The sequence below is a fragment of the Schistocerca nitens genome, chromosome 7 (genome assembly GCF_023898315.1).
Source record: "Schistocerca nitens isolate TAMUIC-IGC-003100 chromosome 7, iqSchNite1.1, whole genome shotgun sequence".
Lineage (NCBI taxonomy): Eukaryota > Metazoa > Arthropoda > Insecta > Orthoptera > Acrididae > Schistocerca > Schistocerca nitens.
In genome coordinates this window covers 166,638,366-166,652,573 of record NC_064620.1, presented here as the reverse complement: position 1 = coordinate 166,652,573, position 14,208 = coordinate 166,638,366, and positions in this window count along the sequence as shown.

The window sequence follows — 14,208 nt, the reverse complement described above, 5'->3', positions numbered from 1 at the left end:
GTGGCCGGTCTAAAACGAGATGGAATGATTATGTCCACCAGTAGTTCCATGATGCAGGTAATACACTCCTGGAAATTGAAATAAGAACACCGTGAATTCATTGTCCCAGGAAGGGGAAACTTTATTGACACATTCCTGGGGTCAGATACATCACATGATCACACTGACAGAACTACAGGCACATAGAAACAGGCAACAGAGCATGCACAATGTCGGCACTAGTACAGTGTATATCCACCTTTCGCAGCAATGCAAGCTGCTATTCTCCCATGGAGACGATCGTAGAGATGCTGGATGTAGTCCTGTGGAACGGCTTGCCATGCCATTTCCACCTGGCGCCTCAGTTGGACCAGCGTTCGTGCTGGACGTGCAGACCGCGTGAGACGACGCTTCATCCAGTCCCAAACATGCTCAATGGGGGACAGATCCGGAGATCTTGCTGGCCAGGGTAGTTGACTTACACCTTCTAGAGCACGTTGGGTGGCACGGGATACATGCGGACGTGCATTGTCCTGTTGGAACAGCAAGTTCCCTTGCCGGTCTAGGAATGGTAGAACGATGGGTTCGATGACGGTTTGGATGTACCGTGCACTATTCAGTGTCCCCTCGACGATCACCAGTGGTGTACGGCCAGTGTAGGAGATCGCTCCCCACACCATGATGCCGGGTGTTGGCCCTGTGTGCCTCGGTCGTATGCAGTCCTGATTGTGGCGCTCACCTGCACGGCGCCAAACACACATACGACCATCATTGGCACCAAGGCAGAAGCGACTCTCATCGCTGAAGACGACACGTCTCCATTCGTCCCTCCATTCACGCCTGTCGCGACACCACTTTAGGCGGGCTGCACGATGTTGGGGCGTGAGCGGAAGACGGCCTAACGGTGTGCGGGACCGTAGCCCAGCTTCATGGAGACGGTTGCGAATGGTCATCGCCGATACCCCAGGAGCAACAGTGTCCCGAATTTGCTGGGAAGTGGCGGTGCGGTCCCCTACGGCACTGCGTAGGATCCTACGGTCTTGGCGTGCATCCGTGCGTCGCTGCGGTCCGGTCCCGGGTCGACGGGCACGTGCACCTTCCGCCGACCACTGGCGACAACATCGATGTACTGTGGAGACCTCACGCCCCACGTGTTGAGCAATTCGGCGGTACGTCCACCCGGCCTCCCGCATGCCCACTATACGCCCTCGCTCAAAGTCCGTCAACTGCACATACGGTTCACGTCCACGCTGTCGCGGCATGCTACCAGTGTTAAAGACTGCGATGGAGCTCCGTATGCCACGACAAACTGGCTGACACTGACGGCGGCGGTGCACAAATGCTGCGCAGCTAGCGCCATTCGACGGCCAACACCGCGGTTCCTGGTGTGTCCGCTGTGCCGTGCGTGTGATCATTGCTTGTACAGCCCTCTCGCAGTGTCCGGAGCAAGTATGGTGGGTCTGACACACCGGCGTCAATGTGTTCTTTTTTCCATTTCCAGGAGTGTAGAACTTGATGGATGGGCATTATTGAGCCAGTATATGAGTGGTTAGGCGGAATCTACTTCTAAGGTGAAAATTAAGTATCTCGGGAAGGTCATTAGTTTAATATTGTTCAATTGTACATACATCTGTGCTATAATTTGAATGGGAAAAGGACCGCTGAAACAATGCTCATGGGTAAATGTTTGTGTCGTTTCCATTAACAAGAATTCTAACATTGGCAGACTGAGTGAAGATGTCAGTCAGTAACAATTTATGAATTTGAAGTAAACTGTCATTTAGTAGGGCTGCCTTTCGACCTTTCATATCTTTCTCTGCGAGGTGTTTTACAAACTTTTCAAACACTACCCTTCGAACGCAGATTGATCAGATTATTATTTCAATAAGTCCTTCAATAAGTTCTACACTCCTGGAAATGGAAAAATGAACACATTGACACCGGTGTGTCAGACCCACCATACTTGCTCCGGACACTGCGAGAGGGCTGTACAAGCAATGATCACACGCACGGCACAGCGGACACACCAGGAACCGCGGTGTTGGCCGTCGAATGGCGCTAGCTGCGCAGCATTTGTGCACCGCCGCCGTCAGTGTCAGCCAGTTTGTCGTGGCATACGGAGCTCCATCGCAGTCTTTAACACTGGTAGCATGCCGCGACAGCGTGGACGTGAACCGTATGTGCAGTTGACGGACTTTGAGCGAGGGCGTATAGTGGGCATGCGGGAGGCCGGGTGGACGTACCGCCGAATTGCTCAACACGTGGGGCGTGAGGTCTCCACAGTACATCGATGTTGTCGCCAGTGGTCGGCGGAAGGTGCACGTGCCCGTCGACCTGGGACCGGACCGCAGCGACGCACGGATGCACGCCAAGACCGTAGGATCCTACGCAGTGCCGTAGGGGACCGCACCGCCACTTCCCAGCAAATTAGGGACACTGTTGCTCCTGGGGTTTCGGCGAGGACCATTCGCAACCGTCTCCATGAAGCTGGGCTACGGTCCCGCACACCGTTAGGCCGTCTTCCGCTCACGCCCCAACATCGTGCAGCCCGCCTCCAGTGGTGTCGCGACAGGCGTGAATGGAGGGACGAATGGAGACGTGTCGTCTTCAGCGATGAGAGTCGCTTCTGCCTTGGTGCCAATGATGGTCGTATGTGTGTTTGGCGCCGTGCAGGTGAGCGCCACAATCAGGACTGCATACGACCGAGGCACACAGGGCCAACACCCGGCATCATGGTGTGGGGAGCGATCTCCTACACTGGCCGTACACCACTGGTGATCGTCGAGGGGACACTGAATAGTGCACGGTACATCCAAACCGTCATCGAACCCATCGTTCTACCATTCCTAGACCGGCAAGGGAACTTGCTGTTCCAACAGGACAATGCACGTCCGCATGTATCCCGTGCCACCCAACGTGCTCTAGAAGGTGTAAGTCAACTACCCTGGCCAGCAAGATCTCCGGATCTGTCCCCCATTGAGCATGTTTGGGACTGGATGAAGCGTCGTCTCACGCGGTCTGCACGTCCAGCACGAACGCTGGTCCAACTGAGGCGCCAGGTGGAAATGGCATGGCAAGCCGTTCCACAGGACTACATCCAGCATCTCTACGATCGTCTCCATGTGAGAATAGCAGCCTGCATTGCTGCGAAAGGTGCATATACACTGTACTGGTGCCGACATTGTGCATGCTCTGTTGCCTGTGTCTATGTGCCTGTGGTTCTGTCAGTGTGATCATGTGATGTATCTGACCCCAGGAATGTGTCAATAAAGTTTCCCCTTCCTGGGACAATGAATTCACGGTGTTCTTATTTCAATTTCCAGGAGTGTACATGAAAACCTCCACAATTAAGATGAAACTTCCTTGCACACCAAAACTGTCCGCCGCACCGGACATTTTCCTTTCTCAGGCAAGGAAGCTACTGGCTGAGTTATCAAAACGTAATCACCACCCACTCCCACAGCTTCACTTCTGCCATTACCGCTCTGCTGCGGAAGAGCACTTGTCAGCGAAAGGCAAAGGTTCCGTGTTCGAGTCCCAGTCTAGGCGACAGTTTTGATCCACTGGGAAGTTTCAAGTCAGTGCGCATTCCGCTGAACTAGTTTCTATATCTACATCTGTATCCACATAGATACTCCGCAATCAACCGTAACGTGCGAGGCGGACGGTACCCTACACCACTACTTGTCATTTCCTTTCCTGTTCCATTCGCAAACAGAGCGAGGGAGAAACGGCTGTTTGTATGCCTCCATATGAGTGCTTTTTTCTCTATCTTATCTTCGTGGTCCATACGTGAAATAATGTTGGCGGCGGTAGAACCATTCGGTAATCAGCTTCAAAAGCCGGTTCTCTAAATTTTCGCAATAGTGTTTCTCGAAAAGACAGTCGCCTTCCCTCCAGGGATTACCATTTGAGTTTCCGAAGAATCTCCGTAACACTTATATGTTGCACGATCCTACCGGTAACAAATCTAGCAGCCCACCTCTGAATTACTTTGAAGTCTTTCTTCAGTTCTACCTGGTATGGATAACAACAAACACTTGGGCAGTGCACCAGTGTCCTGTATGCTGTCTCCTTTACAGGTGAATCACTCTTTCCTAAAATTCCCCCAGTAAACCGAAGTCGACCATTCTCTTTCCCTACCACACCCCGCACATGCTTGTTCCACCTCATATCGCTTTGCAGTGTTATACCCAGATATTTAAACGACCTAACTGTGTGAAGCAGGACACTAGTAATACTCTGTCCCAAACTTACAGATTTGATCTTCCTACTCATGCGCATTAACTCACATTTTGCCACATTTAGGGTTAACTGCCATTCATCACACCAATTGGAAACTTTTTCTAAGTCGTCTTGTATTTACCTACAGTCAATCATATATATATATATATATATATATATATATATATATATATGTATATATATATATATGTGTGTGTGTGTGTGTGTGTGTCTGTGGGCACGTGAGTGTCATATCGTATCAAGATTCACTGAGTTCAACGTTCAAATTCCCGAAGCAGTATTTTTGAGACGCAGGAGGTTTTTTCGCTGCGACTGCGATACAGCCCCGCCTCTGGCACCTGGGCTGGGCGTCCAGTTGCGAATTCTGCGGCTGCACGAGTGTCGGTCTGCTATCTGCGGCCAACATCGCGGGACTCCATTGTGTGCGCAACACCTGCGTGGCGGCGCGGCAGGCGGCCAGCGGATCCACAGCTATTCGGGCGTCCGAATAAATCGTCTCCCACCTCACCTCAGCGAACCTGGCACAGTGCGCGGATGCCTCAACCAAAATCGTATTTGTCTGTACTCTGGACGCCTGCACAATTCTCGAACGCGTGCGCTACCACCTCCTTCAACTGCAGCGTGGAAAGAATTTTGTATTTTACAAATATTGCCCTGGTGCTTCCGGAATGGGTGACTTATTTAGCGTTTAGAGTTTCGCTCTTTATGGTACCCATCTCTTCCTCGGCCATCGCAGACCTCTTCGGCCTTTCAGATTATAATTTCTGTATTTGTAATGTAGTCTGCCACTCTTCATTTTGTCGAGATGTGCACTGTTTTCTACCGTTATCTTCATTTTAATGCCTTAAGTTAAATATATTCATCTGTTTTCTAATACCACTGTTTCTTAATCTGTCTACCCGGTACAGACTTTTACAGTCCAAAGAATTATGACTTCAGCTGCCCGGATCTTCCTTACTTGCCTTCGTAAATGACCCACAACTTACGTCTGTAGAATAGTGCGGGGAACGCCATTACTTTATATAACTTAATTCGTATTATCTTTTTCTCTTGTTTTGAAGTACCTACTTGTTATTACAATTTTGTTTCTAAATTTTGCTATCTGCTTCTCTATATTTTTGTCATACTCCTATGAGGTACCACATCACATATAATTAAAATGGATAATTTGTTCTATTACTGTTTCTTTCACCACAATTTTTGCGGGGTCTCGTCCTATAAAATACCTCATCCTATCGTTGTGGATGTAATCATATTGTAGTCTTTGGATGTATTGATTAGAGGCTAAATTCTGTTTCTCAGGTTAAAATTCTCTGTTGAAATTGTGGCATCGTCTGCACATAAAACACAATTCAGAGCGGTCTCTGTCAGAATTACTATATTGATTAGAAGCTAAATTCTATTTCTCACGTCATTCTCTGTTAAAACTGTGGCATCATCTGCACAGAAAACACTATTCAGAGCCGCCTCTGTCAGAATGTCTATATTTATTAACAGCTGAATCCCTTAAGGCCGAAACTCTATTGGGATTTCTTTTGTAAGGCGTATGAAAACGTGTGTGACGTTCCGTCTCCGACAGTAACGAATTTCTGATTGAACGCAACAAGAAAATTACTCCTCCTACGAAGTATAAAGAAATAAATTATCAACTATCTGACTGCGAATTTTTTAAAAAAATCTCTAAAGTCTCCTAACAATTGTTCTGCAATGCTCCTGTATGTAACAGACACATTACTTAGTCTTGCCGCTGCAACTGTGTGATCAGCAACATGCTAAAATATTACAAAAGCAATACTACAATCCATGCAGAGCGCAATGCATGGACTAATTGCAAACACTACTGCATATTTTTATATGTAGAAATTGAATAATCCGGAGGGGTTTCGTCAACTAGCCTTAAAAGGTGCAAAAAAATTGAATAAAACCAATAAAGTCTAGAGAGTACTATATTTGTAATATATTGTTTAAACACTGACAAACTTCACACTGATTTTTAATTATTCCACAATGTCTATACTCAATAAAGACGTTTCTGGCCACAGCAAAGATATGAATATTACTCTCAGTGTATGTATGCATACACAAATCTGACTAAATGCTTTCAGTGCGCAAGCCACCAACAACTACGCGCAGCAAAAAGGCAAGTTACCAAAAATTCTCAGTTAATACCGAAGTCTCCTCCGGCGATACTAGCACGATCACAGCAGGCTGCGACCTCTCACGACGCGTGGCTTCTTTCAACCGTACGCTGCAATACGAGTACAATTAAGAGCAGTCTCTGTCAGATTGGTTGGTATGTTCTGAATGTATATAGAACTTGACTCATTTCAGTTAGTTACTAGAAAGAACTCATTGCCGTGTGCACAGCAGAATACTGAAAAATGTTTCGGAACTTCCGTGGTGTCGCGCGACCGGACTTCAGTATGTGCATCCTTCACAGTTCATACAACACTTACAACTGATTCCTAGCAGCTCCCGCCGATAGTTTCCAATCGAATAGTAATACAGTTCGAAGTCAGTAGAACAAATGTCACACGAAAACGCCACACTCAAGTTTCTAGGGAAACAATTTTTTAGGATAGAGGAGAGTGGATAGGTGGACTGTCATGAGTTTTCAGCCCAGCACGAATTATTCTCTTGTTCTCTCATCACAGGGTGGCACTTGCACCCAACATCCCCATTATTTGTTGGATGTATTACAGTCTTTGTGTCTTCTACAATTTTTACCACATACAGCTGCCTCGTTTACCATAGAAGTTATTTCATGAAGTCTTAACACATGAGCCGGCCGGAGTGGCCGAGCGGTTAAAGGCGCTACAGTCTGGAACCGCACGACCGCTTCGGTCGCAGGTTCGAATCCTGCCTCGGGCATGGATGTGTGTGATGTCCTTAGGTTAGTTAGGTTTAAGTAGTTCTAAGTTCTAGGGGACTTATGACCACAGCAGTTGAGTCCCATAGTGCTCAGAGCCACTTGAACCATTTGAATCTTAACACATGTTTTATCACCGTGTCCCTTCTTCTTGTCAATATTTTCCACATATTACTATCGTTGCCTAGTCTATGGACAACTTCCTCGTTTCTTCTCTCATTAGCCCACCTAATATTCAGCACATTTCTGTAGTACCACATCTCAAAAGCTTCGATTCTCTTCTTCACAGAGTCCGATTTATTTCCGTATAATGGCGTCCTTTAGACGTACATTCTCAGAAATCTCTTCTTCAAATTAAGATCAATGTAGTGGACCTCTTTCGGACAGAAATGTTGTCATTGCGTATGCTAGACTGGCAAAAAAGCGCGATAAAAATTGTGGTAAACGATTGTGCCCCATAATGTAGGGCCGTCGTAAGCACACTGTACACAATGTGCTGAAAACGGCTCTACGTCACGGGCCATGAGTGTTCACTATAATTTTACTTCCCTCTTTTGTTAACTTCAGGGACAATGTGAAAATAATCATTACAATTGAAACCCGTCCTTGAAAGAAACAAACACCTTCTACCCTTGCTATCCTAAAATGTTTTGGGTTTTACATATTGCCAAACTTTGGATCGGTGCTATCTTCGTCGTGATCATGTCATTCCTCGTACTTCAGGTTTGTTTAATATAATTTTGTTGGTTAGTCAGTAGATAGATGCAGTGCTTCTTTACTTCATAAAAGCATTTCTTTCAATAGCACGGCGAAGTTTATTAATGAAAGTATTTCACATACGATATGAAACGTGATTAAACTGAGGACTGCGTGGTTGGTATAATGCAGTAAGTTATCTTGAATGAAGAATCATCGACAGACGTAGAAGAAGCTTCAGGCGTGCTCCAGGGAAATGTGCTCTGACATTTCCTGTTCCTCTTGATTATTAGTGACCTAGCAGACTTTTGCGAACTATAGAATTATCTATGATGAGGTTCTGTCTAAAAATAGCTGTACATATATTTTTTCTGATCTTGTTAAGATGTCAAAGTATTGTAATTATCGACAACTTTCTTTAAGAGTTGAGAATTGGTTTATTGTTTAGTTTACGTAGTACCGTATGACTAAAATATCAACGAATCTCAACAGGAATCAAGAAAACTAAATGAAATTGGAGAGAAGAGAAATGCCAACCGATTGGCAACGCCATCACTGACCAAAATAACAAAAATGCAACAGTATCGCCAGACCAGAAGCTGCTATCACAAAAGTCCATATGTGTGTGTGTGTGTGTGTGTGTGTGTGTGTGTGGAGAGATAGGAGAGGGCCATCGAGTTCAGAAACTTCCATTCCTAACAGTAGACGGAATCCGAGGGTGAAGGAACTTAAGTAGGTTAATTCGTCTTCTTATTTATTACGTCTTCTCGCTTCTTCTCTTATGGTTTGTTTCAACATTGCTTTCCTGCATAAATAAAAGTATCAGACCGATCAGGCATACAATTAACTCTTTCCACAGCTAAATTCAACGAGGAACATTATTTTAAGATCAACAGAAATCTGATTTTTTAATGTCTATTATTCGATAGACAGAAAATTTCTGAAATGTGTTTATTCTCTACGTTGCAACATAGTTTTTCTTCATTCCATTGACAGCTTAGGTACGAATGTTTCAGTTATGGTCGTTATAGGTCCAGATACAAGTGAGTAGGAATTGCAATTTACCTTTCAACGTGTGCTGAAGCTTAAATAATGTCTCCCCATTTCAACGGTCATTTTCACCGAGTTCCTGATTTTTTTACTATATGTAACAATACCAATGCGTTGTCGGAACGTAATGATTTGAGGTTCTTTGTAACTTAACTCCTGTTAATTTGGCATCTGACGTGTAACTGCGCACGCATCTCGTGGTCGTGCGGTAGCGTTCTCGCTTCCCACGCCCGGGTTCCCGGGTTCGATTCCCGGCGGGGTCAGGGATTTTCTCTGCCTCGTGATGGCTGGGTGTTGTGTGCTGTCCTTAGGTTAGTTAGGTTTAAGTAGTTCTAAGTTCTAGGGGACTTATGAACACAGCAGTTGAGTCCCATAGTGCTCAGAGCCATTTGAACCTTTTTTGAACTTGTAACTGCATTGTTAGCACAATGCGCCAGTAAGGATTGTTTAAATAGCTGGTTTTCGGTGGGCGCTAGATAACAATATTTCAGGCGTCATGTCTCGAACCAAATGAAGCGTTCCACCACTCTGGCGAGACATCGAAGTCCATTAGAACCACTGCAATACTACTGCAATTTATTGGACTCCATATTGAATTAAGACAAAACTACTTTCGTCCGGCCAAAGCTGTAGGTTCTTTAACTACTCAGGAGAAGGCTCATCAAACTAGAACACGTGATATACTTATTACATAAACGAATAAAAGACTTACTTAACATATGAGAGTTGGAATTTTAATTGTGGTAACTATTTATTCACAACCGATACAAAAGGGTTACATGTTTGCACCTGTTACTGTCCTTCAAAGTAGTCACCAGCGTTGTGTAGAACACGTTGCCAGCGATGTGGAAGGCGTAGTAGACCGTTAGCAGAGTCTGTTCTGTTGATGGTGAAAATGGAGTGGTCTACTACCTGTCGAATCTCTGGAACAGTTCTGAAGCGAATGCCACGAAGTGGTTCCTTCATCTTCGGAATCAAATCAGAGTCACCAAGACTTAACCCCACGGACTTTGGTGGATGGTACAGTGCTTCCCAGTCCCATCGACCGAACAGAGCATCCACAGCTCGCGCTGTATGCGCCCGGGCATTGTCGTGCAAAATGATGGGTGGGGTGCGCAGAAAGTGTCGCCGCTTCTTTCGCAAAGCTGGGCGCAGGTGATGATCCAGAAACGAACAGTAATACGACTGAAGTCCTTGTGACTTTGATTTGATTCAGAAGATGAAAAAACCACTTCGAGGCATTCGCTTGAGAACTGTTCCAGAGATTCGACAGGCAGTAGACCGTTCAATTCGCACCATCAACAGAACAGGCTCTGCTTACGGTATACTACGCCTTCCACATCGCCGGCAACGGGTTCTACACAACGCTGGTGGCTACTCTGAAGGTCAGTAACAGGTGCAAACACGTAACTCTTTTGTATCGGTTGTGAGTAAATTGTTACCACTATTTAAGTTCCAACCCATTGGATACAGGTTCCATCTTTTAAGCGAAACACTGCTTTTTCTTGTTATCCAAATATGTTTCGGTACCTCTAGGGCATCATAAGTGGGTTTCGTTCGTTGAAAAACTGTAAAAAGTGAACGTATTTTAGGTACTAGTCTACCTAACAAAATGAGACTTAAAGACACCTTTTGTTCGTTTTTGTTCTACCTGGATTTTAGATTATATGGTTTTGCAGGACGATCAGTATGGCGTCCTGCACTGATAGATTGTCATCTACAAACAAAACGATGTAAATGTGAATTTCATCAACGAGTTACACATCCCTTGATTTTTAAAAACAACCTAAAACATTTTCAATTTTTATAGATTTTCACTAAACAAAACCCATTGACGATGGCACAGAAGGGACGAAACATGTTAGGGTAAGAAGAAAAAACAATTTTCTGGAAATTCAAAAGATGAACATCACTTAACTTTGCCACAGCTCTTTGCCACGGTGCAAAGGTCTACTGGAAGTTTGTTATTTGTATTTCTGGAATTTATAGATACTTCAGATATCTCAAACGCCAAGCGACAATTTTGTATTGCTTATTATTCACGCCCAGTCTTTGGTCAGAGTAGCTGCATCGCTGGAAGATGTGCTTGTTCTGTCATCACAGCTTGTCAGGAGGAACAATGACGCCGGGCATGACTTGTGGCAATGTAGACGCAAAGTTACATGCATCTGTGTTTAAGTAAAATAATTTGTGTTTGAATATTTTGAAACACAGGAGAAAGATTCTGTTAGTGATTTAGAATGGAGTGAGATGTAATGAGACTAGAAAAACATATGAAGAGGAATGAAGGTAAAAATTTTTAATTACTTACATTGCAATCGGGCATCATTTGGAACCATTGTTGTATGAAACATACATATCAAGGAACTTTAGATTTTTCATTGAAGACTGTAAGGTATTTTTCATGTTTATTAATTTTTTTTTAACATTTGTGAGCATAAGAGTTACATATCAATGTTTCCCTTTGTCAATGTTAATGAGTGTTTGATATGAATTACATATAATAATAATCAGATAATTTAAAAACAGTTTGTCAAAGAAATAGTCTGGTGTCCAAAATTAAAGCAATAAATCACTTTTTCCCCATTCTGTGTCTAATTCACGATATGATCATGCAAACTTGTAAGGTGGCAGAATAAATGAAGGTCAGATTCACATTTTACATGAGAGCTTTATACATGGCAATGGGAAGGTGAGTGTAGCACCTAACTTAATTTGGCAGTAATGAGCAAATTTGCTTAGCAGTATGTAATACAAAAAGGAATGACATTCAATCGACAGTAATTAATACACCGTTCCTATAATGCATGTTTGAGTGGAGGGTGAAACAAGCAGTCAGAGGTGTTTTAGTTTGGAATTCAGAGGAGCGAGAGCAGATGCAAGGCTGCACTACAGGGGGTAAACACGGAAACCACTTAAAGGGGTGTCCCAGGTGGAAAATCAATGACCAATTAGGCGACTCAGATGGGGAGAGCGAGTATAATGGCCCATCAGAGTGAGGACAGGAAAGAAAGCTTTTATAAAACTGCGTTTCGGAATTCCAAATAGATACGAAACAAGACCAGTGACGCATTTTCGATCATGTGTACAACGAGTGGTACACGCATGAGAGAGTCAATGTACGCATTTAGGCATCTGGAACGGGCACAAAACGTCCGATTGGCGGAAACGCGCTAGGAAGGAGAAAAGAGCCAAAGTTTCGACGCAGTTTAATGGTAAGGACCTTGCGATTGGTAGAGAGAGTTTCCACAAAATAACAGAAATGGTCCTATTGGTCGATAAAAGCCATGATGTGAAGAATGAAAAAACCCAGGTGGGAAGACAGTTTGGCTATGACTAAGACAAGATAGAAATTTTCGGGGACTCGTCTCTGAACTGGCGTCAAGGGCAGAATGTAGCGCATAACGCTCTGTACGACGTAGAGGAGTAATTTGTGTGAACACTGCTAGAAATTAGCTGTAGCATCGTTTAGCTCCAGCTGTGGAGAAACGAGAACTAGAGGGCATTATAATATGCACGCTGCTCCAACCATGCACGTGTATACCGCCACATTTTAAGATGAGGGATGAGTACATGTCCTATTGCCTAACAAGAAACATAGGGAAAGTTTCTGCTAGAAAATTCAGTGAAGGTGTAATTAGTTTTATAGGAATTTAAGCGGAAGAGAGCAGATGACACACTCATTGCAGCTTAAGGTAAATACCACGTGCAGAGGCATAAACTTGGTGGTTCACCAGCTTGCGTCCACTGTAAACTCGAGCGACCTTAGGTAATCTTTTGCTCAATTTGTCACATAACTAACCATCCACCATAGACTTGATTGTCATCCTAAAAATAGTACCGAACTTTGAACCAGTATCGGACGATTTACGTAGTACTGACCAACATCATAACGTAAGTGTAGGAACAATTTTATAAATTCTCGTGTTTAGGATAATTTAACCTTCTGAGAGTTAATATTTAATATTGTTGTGTTTAGGATTATTTCACGTTTTGATGTTGACGAGATGTGATATCATGACAAATGTTTTTTGTTGTCACATTGAAAACTGTGTAAAATCGTATATTTTTGTGCTAATATTGCGACATTAAACATGTCATTTCAACTAGCACATTTGTCTTCAATCATAGAATAAGTAAACAACAAAAATATTGCACCTTACAAATTGTCAATATACGTCAGTAGGAGCATGTTCTGCATGGAAGATGGCATTCCAGTCAATGGACTACCATGCCAATGATGACGTCAGGGCACCTACCAAACAGAGTAGTTTTTGCCGGGTAGTCCACATCCATGATCGCTGTGCACGCAGTCACAGAAGATGCAGTACGGCACAGAGAAGAGGCCTACCAGACTCTGTGGTGGAGGCCCATAGGAAGAATGGAAGCAGGACAGTCGCAAACTGATATGGCCCAATGGCTTAATGTGAATCGTTCTGTTGTTTCTCATATGTGGCGACATTTTCAGAGACAGAAACTGTATCCTGAAGACCAGGGCAGGACCGACTGCGTGTGGCATCAGCAAGAGAAGACCTTTCTTTGGCTGTAAGGGCACGACTGTACCGCCTTAGAACTGCGAGGAAGCTGGCATCTGATCTCGCAGCATCCAATGAACGTGTTGTATCAAGGCAAACGGTATACAGAAGGCTTCGGTAGAGTGGCCTTTCTTGTTGGAGACCTGCTTATTTGTACTCCGACGCGTCTTCACAGAATGGAGTCAACTTGCCATCTAGACAGTCGAACAGTGGACCAATGTTCTTTTCACAGATGAGTCCCGATTTAGTTTGGAGACGGATTCACATCTGGAAGGATCTGGAACTCGATTTTGGCACCCAGACATTGTGGAAATAGACCGATATCGAGGAGGATCCCTAATGGTGTGGGCAGGGGTTATGTTGACCACTCGAATACTCCTTCATAAAATTTTATTGGTGAATCGGCAAGGTTTAACTGCTGTCAGGTATAGTCGTGGAACCTCATTTGCTGTTGTTGCGAGGTGCTGGGGGCCCAGATTTCGTATTGCTGAACGATAATGCTCGACCTCATAAAGCACGGGTGGTTTTTTTGTTTTCTTGAAAACGGTAAATTTTGCACGCAAGTCGTGGCCTGCTCGTTCTTCCAATTTAAATACCATAGAGCTCCCTGGGACGCACTAGAGGGTCGCGTTGCATCACGTCATCACCTAGTAACCATTCCCCAAGACTTGCGAACAGTTCTGCAGGAAGAGTGGGAGTTTTTGCCTCAACATGAGATTGATAATTTAATTCGCAGGATGCCCGATTGTTGTAAAGCCTGTATTGCTGCCAGAGGTGGTAAAACCCCATAATGAGCACATTTATTGGTTGTCGGAATGTGTGTGCAAATCCATT